This window comes from Triticum aestivum, chromosome 3B, assembly GCF_018294505.1.
Source record: "Triticum aestivum cultivar Chinese Spring chromosome 3B, IWGSC CS RefSeq v2.1, whole genome shotgun sequence".
NCBI lineage: Eukaryota > Viridiplantae > Streptophyta > Magnoliopsida > Poales > Poaceae > Triticum > Triticum aestivum.
Genome location: NC_057801.1, coordinates 809,673,336 through 809,683,202, shown reverse-complemented (window position 1 = coordinate 809,683,202; position 9,867 = coordinate 809,673,336). Strand labels below are relative to the sequence as shown.

The following is a 9,867-nucleotide window of genomic DNA, read 5'->3' as shown; positions in this document are numbered from 1 at the left end:
ATCCTCTCTTTTCTGATGTAACAGACTGAGGCTTCAACAGTCACAACCACACAACGTGAAGCAACAAAGAAAGTGATAATTGGGTAGTTATGAACACCGGTCATTTCAACAAGCATGTTCAGTGCACATATGTTCTTGCAAAAAAAGATCGATTGAGACTCACTAGTGACCAACATCAGTGAGAGGTCGAGGAAGGGGTCATAGAGAGCAGCTATTCGATGTAATTTCTGCCCATCATCCCCGCGCCTGACAATGGAGAGTCGCACACGCACACACTGCTCCCTGTTGATACTCGTGCTTCACCGCAACACCTCCCCCACGCCGAAGAATTGAGATGAACACCACACACGCACCTGAGAGGCTCGCAGCAGCAGGTCGGGAAGGAAGCGGGCGACGACAGAGGCGTTGTGGATGTACGAGTCGGGCTCCATTGAAGGGCGCGCCAGAGGTTCGAGGAGAAGGTGCCTCCGCCGTGGGCGTTGAGGGCTGCGGGAATGATAAATCCCGATGACTACATGCACCACCTGCCCGTGCGGAAAACATCGCCCCTGTCGATGTCCCATGGGTTCGCTCACGCCGTCGAAGAACGGGAGGCACTACAGCTTCCTGATGGCTGCTCCATCATCACCACCACCCGACCATGGTGAGGTCAACCTCCTCCATTTCCTTCATGGTGTGGATGGAAGATCTTGGGGAGTAGGAGAAGGTGGATTCGCCGCGGGAAGGAAGTGGATCTAGCACGGGGGAAGGGGAGACTGGTGGGGAGAAGGGAGAGATATGGTGGGGAAAGGGATAGATGCGGTGGAGAAGGTGGCCGCAGGATGCGGATCCGACGGTGTGCGAGGCGTTCGGACCTGTCGCAGATTTCCAGTCGGCAGGAATTTAGCTTTGTCGTATAAAGTAAGTTGTATATATTTGTTGGGAATGGTTTGAAGTATCGTACTTCCTTGTAGCTTGTGTTTGTCTCCTTCATTTAAAAAAATATTGCAATGAAGAAGAATCGGATAGATTACCAAGATAGTAGTTTGTTGAACTTCTTTCTTTCTTTCTTTCTTTCTTATTAGATCAAATATACTTGGTTTGAGCTTGGCTTTCAATTGTGTGTGCTTTGAATTAGGACCGTTGATACATATGTTTGTGGTAGATCGTGGCCTCTTTTGGCTCACGATGTCTCAAAGTGTAGTGTTTTGAATTGGGACAAGTACTGAAAGATCTAAAAAACAACAAGTGTGAATACAAATTTGCCTTCAAGTAATTATTACAAAATACATGAAAATGTGAATAAATCTCTACTTCTAATGGAGCAGTTGGTAGCCTGGTACTCCGGTTTTATTTTTGTCTGGTTTTATCTCCTCCCACCTCCCACCACCCTGTACCACTGGTTTTAATCTACGTATTGACAAAAAACCAGATCGACGCTCCTGTACGGAACGAGGACCCCGATCCGCTCCTCGTTTCCCACGTCCGTCCTGGATCAGGAGAACGCCGCCGCGGCTGCCGCCTCACATATGTCGCCCGTGGCGGATCACGAACAACACCGTCGCCGATCAGCAGCCCGCCGTCGGCGCCTCAGGTACCCACACACCACGATCCCGTCGCAGGTCAGCAAGACACCGCCGCCGCTGCCAACTCGGGTACCCACACACCACAATCTCGTCGCGGATCAGCAAGACGCCGCCGCCGCCGCCTCGGGCAGCCACACGCCAATCTCCGACGACGACGCCTATGGCGGCAAGCAGTGCAGGGCGTCTTCACTGATCAGTTTTAAACCTTGCTTTCTTAGGGCATCTCCAGCCGCGCCCCCAACAGGCCCCCCAGGCCACTTTTTCGGCGCCGACGCCGAAAAAACGGCCCAGTCGCGCCCCCATGACGCCGAAAATCGCCGGTTCGGACCTTTTTTCCGCCCGGCGGTCACAGGCCGAACCCGGCGCGCTGGGGAGCCGTTGGGGGCTCCGGCGCTAGGGAAAAGCACGCCTGACCCACACCGACAGGGGAAAAGTTAAGGTTTTCTTCCCCCGACTCGCCTCGCACCCCCCCCCCCGCGCCCTCGGCCACCACTAGCTATATCCCGGCGACGGCCGCCGGCCTACTCCGCTAGATAGCCATTCCCCGCCGGAAAATAGCAGCGCTTCGCCGCGGCAGCCCCTCCCGCAGCAGCTGGTCGTTTCCGGCCGCCGTTTCCGGCCGCGGAGGCGCGGTTTAACGGCGGGTACACGCCCACCGCGCGCAAGGTGTTCAACGTTTTAACTTTCTCGGCGATGGACTCAGATGAGGAGGAAGAGCTCGCCGCACTGCTGGAGGAGGAAGCCGCGGCCGACATCCAGGAAGAAGAGCATCTGATGGTGCTCGCCGCCCTCGCCCAGCTGCTGGCGATCAATGAAAAGCCGCATCGAGGTGGCTCGGCGCCGGGGCGGGTGAAAGCAAAGAACCGGCATCGTCTGCAAGGCTACTGCATGCTCTACTCCGACTACTTCGCCGATGCTCCACTTCATGGCGAGAGAACATTTTGGCGCCGTTATCGGATGAGCCGAAAGCTCTTCCTCGGGATTGTGAATTCCATCCGGGAGTTCGACAATTACTTCAAGTGCAAGATGGATTGCACTGGCGCTCTTGGATTCACCTCCATCAGAAGTGCACGACAGCGATGAGGATGCTTGCATATGGAGCTCCCAGTGATTCACTCGATGACTATGGGCGCATGGCCGAGTCCACCAGCATAGAGTGTTTCTACAAGTTCTGTCGGGCAGTGGTGGCAGTGTTTGGGCCACAATACTTGAGAACACCCAATGCGGAAGACACTGCTCGGATCCTAGCCCAGAATGCAGCAAGAGGATTTCCTGGGATGCTTGGAAGCATCGACTGCATGCATTGGCAATGGAAGAACTGCCCATTTGGTTGGCAGGGGATGTACAAAGGCGCCAAAGGTGGTTGCAGTGTGGTGCTTGAGGCGGTAGCCACACATGACCTCTGGATTTGGCACTTCTTCTTTGGTATGCCAGGAACTCACAATGACATCAACGTGTTGCAGTGCTCTTCTGTTTTTGCCAAGCTCGTTGAGGGTCATTCTCCTCCGGTGAACTTCGAGATCAATGGGCACCAATACAACAAGGGGTACTATCTAGCTGACGGCATCTATCCGAGATGGTCGACATTTGTAAAGACGATCTCAAACCCTGTGGCAGGAGGCAAGAACGCCTGGTTTGCGAAGGTTCAGGAGGCTTGCAGGAAGGATGTCGAGCGGGCATTTGGTGTGCTCCAATCTCGATTCGCTGTTGTTCGGTACCCCGCTCAGACCTGGTCGAAAGATCAAATGTGGGATATCATGACTTGCTGTGTCATCTTGCACAACATGATCATTGAGAGCGAGCAAGAAAACCCAGTGTTTGACACTGAACCATACTACAGGCAGGGTCCGTTTATTCGCCGAATATGGGCCTATTCTCGCCCATATGGGCCGTTTATTCGCCGAAATTGGGCTGCAAAGTGGGCCAATTTCGGCGCCTGGGGGCGAGCTGGGGGCGACGACTGGGCGCAAAACCGCCCCCAGCACCGAGTGTATCGCCGGCTCGCCCCCAGGGGGCGATTTCTATGCGTGGGGGGCCAACGGCTGGAGATGCCCTTAAAGGTATGTATGCTCATGCTCTCTTAAAGATCACGCGACGCTACAGAAGACAATTGTCACCAGATGGAGCCATATGCAACAGAGCCATATACGATGGAGCCACCAGATGGAGCCATACGAATAAATGTGATACAGGAAGAAGATTGAACACCCTTGATTCAATGCATCTCGGGGGTACATTTAACCTATAACTCTCGCTAGGCTACCCGGCCAACTGAGGCACTTGCGATCGCTAGGCGTGCTGGGCCGTGCGATGCGGTAGATGTCGTACGTTTTAACTGTCTGGCGTTACCTCGTCCGTCCAATCGTGCTATACATTCGTTGTTTCAACTATGGTCGATGACGAGTGGGCCTTGTTAAGTGTGGGGTCGAAGAAATCAGTTGAATTTTGCCTCAGTTTGGATACGACTGGATATCTGGAAGGGTGAAAACCCTAGCCTCCTCACGTGTGGGGTAAAAATCCCCACTCTCCCCCCGCGCCGCCGCCTCCCACTCGTCCGGCTGGGAGCTCGTCCTCCCGCCTTCCACCATGGCTTGCAGCAGTCGGAGAAGATGGAGAGGAGCTGGTCCGCCCGCCATGGCTTGCAGCGGTCGGAGAAGATGGAGAGGAGCTCCTCCGCCCATCTTCCACCATGGCTTGCAGCTGCCGGCGAAGATGGAAAGGATAGCAGGACCCTGCTCCACCGGTGCCGTCACATATTTGAAAAGGTGAGCCCTCCTCTTCTCTTTTTGCTCCTCTCTCAGCCCTCTTCTTCTCTCCCCCTCTGTTGCCCCTCCTAGGATCTCTCCCACCATGGCTTAGCATGGGGTTTGCTAAAGAAAGAGTATGGCGGTTCGATTTGGTTCTCTTGGTGGTATCTTCCCTATTTTTTTTTAGTTTGTAACTTTCATGCTTTGATTTGTTGGTTTTCCACCATAAGGATTAGGAGGAGCTATGGAGGAGGACGAATGAAAGAAGCAGGAGGAAGAGATATTCTTTTGCGATTTGGTTGTCATGGTGGTATCATCCCTACTGTCTCTTTTCTTTTTAGTTTCTAACTTTGATGCTTGGATTTGTTTTGTTGTCCAGCAGGAGGAGTAGGAGGAGACATGGAGGATGAGGAAGGAGACAAGCAGGAGGAAGAGAGATTCTTGGGGGTGCAGCCTTATCGACTCGCTATAAACTGGTGTCTGTTGCTACTCTTGCTTTTTTCTTATCTTACCATCATCTCGAATAGTGTTGAGTTCCCTTCGTTTGGCTTCGTTTTAGGATCTATGGGACATTTTAATTCTGATATTTAGCGAAAAGATAATGTAATTTTCCCATGAATAGTCTTGATACAGCCCAGAGGAAACGCAAATAGTTTGGGTTTCATCCTAAATTTATTGTTCAGTTCTATCCTCTCAAATTGCTATCAAATCTAGAAATTAATGGAATTTTCGCTTATGATGTATCGTGGCAACTAATTTGCAAATAGCATAGGCATATTGCAGTTATGAGAAGTTAACTGTATTTTTTTTTCATGTACCTGTCTTTTTTGTAACGACACCATGTACCATTTGCATCTAACAAATTGTTTGGTGTTGTTCTGCATCTTTTGTGAGCATGACAATGGATTCTCCATTTGGACAAAAAAATCTTTAAATCTATTGTATCACTCTACTTCATCTATACCAAGTTTTACTACATTTAAGTCTCCATTTTGTCTGCATAGGGTTATAGGTTGTTCTATCTATTATATCAGGTGGCACTTGGTTTCTCATGAATCTCTTATCATTTGCCTGAACAATGGTTAGTGTACACTATGCAGATCAGGGCTGGATTTTTTTAGTTTATGCTTCGGGAGGAATTGCAGCTGCAGACAAGTAGAAGAATTGCCATGGAGGCTTGACAAAAGCAGTCGTTCCCTTGGTAGTGGCTTGCGAGAGGTGTGGCTTGCTGAAAAATAGGCTTTTTTCGTAGCTCCAAGTATACAGGTATTACATTTGAAATATAGCTTTTAATGTCCTTTTTCACATGTATGATTCTCAGTGTATCCATGCTTATTCTCTACAAGTCAGATTCTTGGTTCCTCTAAATTTGCCTTATTTGGAAAGCATAAAATCAATAGCCTAGATAAATAAGAAAATCAGCCCAACTGAGGTTCGTCTACATCTGTGTTACCTGCTTATCTATGATTCAGGGTTGCAAGTACCAACGCCTCGTTATATTATATTGTCTTATCTGCTCATCTGTGATTCAGGGTTGCAAGTGTCTTGTCAATGCATCGTTATATTATATGCAGCGAAAGAATAATATAGATCCAGGAAAATGACAACCAAGTATTACCAAAAGTTTCAGCAGAAGATACATGGTTGGTGTGCAAATATACATGTCCAAGACGTCTATGCATTGGTTTTTGCCTCTTGATTTCATTGGTTTCTTGATCGAACGAAGAAGAGAAGTGGAAGGATCTTGAGGAAGAATTAAGAACAAGATGATCTCACTCTTATTTTTCTGTGTTGTTCTCTCTCTCTCTCTCTGTTGTACATGGAAGTAGATTATTTGCTTTGTTAATGTGAGCTTGTTTGTTTGGCTCTGCTTGATATGTTGCCAACCTTTGTCCTTGACTCCATACAGGTGCAGGCCAAGGAGGTCGGCTAGGATGAGGTTGGGTGATGTGCACGATGGAGAAAAAAGGTGCAGTTCCGTGGTGAGAGATTTTTCTTTTGTTTCCTACATTGTTGTTCCAGTAGTAGTGAATATGGATGATTCCCATGAAAACTCTCAAGACATTGCTGAACTGTATCTCGTCATTTGACAACTTTGATTTCTGATCAGCGTGTCGATATCCACCAATATTTATGTCAAAAAATAAATTAGTTGGAATGGTTTACTGTCCGCCGAGATAAAATATCCACATTATACATATCCCAAGTGTCGAACTAATTGCTTTTGTACTTATCTAGGATTTGGAGGTCCGTATGTGCCTAGATCTCCCTTTTGCTTCGTCATGCTACTAAATATCTGAAAACATTTTTGGGAATAATATGCCATGGAAGTATGAAACCATTTATTCCCGTTGTCTATAATGAAATGCTTTATGTATATATTCTATGTTTTTAATGATATATGGGTTGGAGTTTAAAACTGATCCATTAAATTGTTTGAGAAAATCATCGGCGTAAAACATATAATCTAAACAATACAGTTTCAAAGAAACAAAAATTAGGAAAGATTAGGTAAGCAAATATATGTTGGTTTAAATCGGTTATTTGCGCCATTGGCGCAACAAGTCATCAGATCCATAGGAGTTATGCATATCATCATTGTAGACATCTTTCTTATTACTTAGTTGATCTTATGATATAGTATGAAATATCCAGGTGTTACTAGAAGTGATCAGAAGCCTGCAGTATGGGCAATGTTTGCTGCTGTTTTTAAGTTGATCAATTTACCATGGCCATCAGAGAGCAGTTTGGGAAGTTTGATAGCGTACTTGAGCCAGGATGCCACTGCCTGCCTTGGATCTTTTAGACATGCGTAGTTGGGTATCTCACACTCAGGTTGCAGCAGCTGGATGTGCGCTATGAAACTAAGACAAAGGTGTATTACTTTATCTTAAACTCCCAGCTAAATGGATGCTTATTTGACTTTTATTTCTGAAGAAAATGGTGCCACCACTTTTTTTTGAGTTTGCTAACCACATGTCCCACGTGGTATGGTGCCACCACTTTTGTCCCAACATAATTTACAAATTAGCTTAATATTGCATCTTATAGTGGGTCTTTGCATATTGTAAATCATATGAACCCCTGTTTCAAGAAACATTGACTTTCCTGTTACTTTCCATGTAAAATGAACGGCACTAGAAGTTAAATATAAAAATATTCATCGCAAGTTACTTCCTGCAACTTCCAGATTTGAGCATTTTGATATTTGCCATCTGGATATAATATGAATATCACATGATATTAAGAAACTTATTGATATAAATGTAATCACTACTTGTTAATTCTCATTGACCTCTAATTAAGTATTCAAAAGATCACATTACCATTGATACCATGCTCTGTATTTTCTTCTGCTATTAAGAACTGCACAACTTATTTGAACCATAAGGAACACTCCACGACTGAACTTACTTAAGCAGGCTGATAGATGATATCTTGTCCGCGTAGTGGATTACCTAGAATACTAGGCTTTTCCCCCAACTTACAAAAGTGACAAGTGACATTCATGACTTCACTTACTTTTTTTGAGGCTATGTGCTCAAAATAATGAGAGGATGAATGGTTTAGTTAGACACTGACCTGTTTCTTCCTGGTGATATCCATTGTAATATTCATTGGCGGTATAAAGTGCTTGACAAGCTGCTGAGATAATTCATATCTGAGTCATGTTTCTTATATTTTGTATACTTTTGTTTACTGACTCAATGTAACTCACGCAATATAACTTTATTATAGGTGGTTGAGCTGAAGCATTGCCAAAGCATTGCCACGGTGAAACATTAGATATTGCTGATTCTAAACTTGGAAATGCTATAAAAGAGAAGGTGGTCAGTTAGGTTCCTTAGTTGCGTTGTTCCTGTAGAATTACCAGTTCCGCTTACAGGTTTGATGTGCTTTTGCAGAAAATTGACTGCGTTCACAACAGTGATGTGATGGAGCCGATGAGAGGGCTCAGAAATCAGCTTAGTGAGCTGGGCACACATGACCTTGGTCCAAGGAGCTTGGACTTTTCCACAGCTTGTTAGATATAAGCTGAAGTTCAGTTCTGAAAAGGTGAGTCAATACTGTGATCTGTTCACTTGGCTGAACCATGTTAGTACAGAGCTAAATATACATAGAACACATGCAAAGTTTCTGAAAGATCTTATTCAGATGTTGTAAACGAGGTCAACTTGATGCTTTTTGTCAATATTGCATTACTACCAAATAAAATAATGTGGCGTTGTGGTTTGAGACTGATACAGATACTTCACTTTTGGTGCGAAAAATATGTACTTCAGTATTCGACTACTTGTGTGAGGGTGCACATGTAAGCCATGATCGGTTTCTAGAGTAGGTTATGTCTCCATTATGGAATTTTCCATACTATGCAATAACCTACTAAAAAATGGATATTCTCAAATAATACTAAGAAAATATTATTGATTTCTATATATTTTAATATGAGCACCTTTGTTTAGAGGATTCTATGTCTAATTAGGTTCTAATTTATGAAGATATATGCTCATATTTATTTTGTTTGATGCATTTCTCATCGAGAAACTGGAATATGAAACTGTGATTATCTATCAGGTGAGGAACACAAGGGCTTGTAACATGGAAATATAATTGTAAGTGTAGTTTCAGGGAAGAACATGCCGAATATAACGGCCAAAGAAGGAAGGGACATGAGGCTGTAATATCTTTTTTGTTCCCATTTCTTTCAGGAAGTCACAGCTAGAAATGGTGGGTGGACATATAACTGCCTGTTAGCCCTTTTATGTTTCTCTGAATGAAGTATGAGCTAATGTTAGATTCTTTTCCTGGTACATAATTGATATGTACAGTTACCACACAATCATGATCACAAATGTTTCCAACTGTCTGAATCGTGTGATTGCAAAGTAGAACCCATATGATTGACACTGATGATGTAATGGGTTATCTGCAGTATATCTCAATTTTGAATGTGACATGTACTGTATGTATATGAAAAAATTGAGCTTTTTGTCAACCTCTATGTTTCCTGAGTTTCCAACATTTTTGCTTGCTCCGATCCTTCAAATTTTGTGGTTACCAATACCACACTTGTTATTTTCACAAGGAGTGCAGTTACATGAAACGTGAAATTTTATTATGGTAGGTGTACATTTTAACTACACTGACCTCTTTTATTTGTCTATGTAACGACCATATGCATAAATAGTCGAAAATGTTGTTTGAATGCTTCATTTTTAGCTGATTCTTACTATCCACCTAAATGGTTTCTAAAATTTGAAGATATTAAAGAAACACAATTTGTTACAATACACTTCGGGTTTGAATTTGGACCTTGCGCCACTTGGCTCTATGTTACACGAAAAGATAACAAAATATGCATGCTCAAGTATACATTTTCAAAGATAGTTTATCCTTCAGTTTTCATCTAAAAGGGTTTGAAGTAGTACCCTAAGTGGTTGCTAAAGCCTACTTCTACTAATGAAGTCAAATATTTTCAAAACACTTCCGGTTTGACATGGTCTTTGTGCTTGCTCAAACATAAAGTTACTGAAAAAATGAAAATATTTTCAACG

At 44.6% G+C, this 9,867-nt stretch overlaps 1 long non-coding RNA gene across 2 annotated transcripts; it reads left to right on the top strand.

The window, feature by feature from the left end:
- The first annotated feature begins 4,037 nt into the window (after nt 1-4,037).
- Nucleotides 4,038-9,226, top strand: LOC123066761 (uncharacterized). 2 transcript variants are annotated; one of them, XR_006431430.1, is made up of 8 exons: nt 4,038-4,330; nt 4,543-4,788; nt 5,413-5,578; nt 6,222-6,294; nt 6,968-7,187; nt 8,051-8,139; nt 8,218-8,368; nt 8,888-9,226. It is a non-coding gene; the product is annotated as an uncharacterized lncRNA (long non-coding RNA). The 2 variants fall into 2 exon arrangements; XR_006431429.1 differs by having other exon boundaries at nt 8,218-9,226.
- The last annotated feature ends 641 nt before the right edge of the window (nt 9,227-9,867 follow it).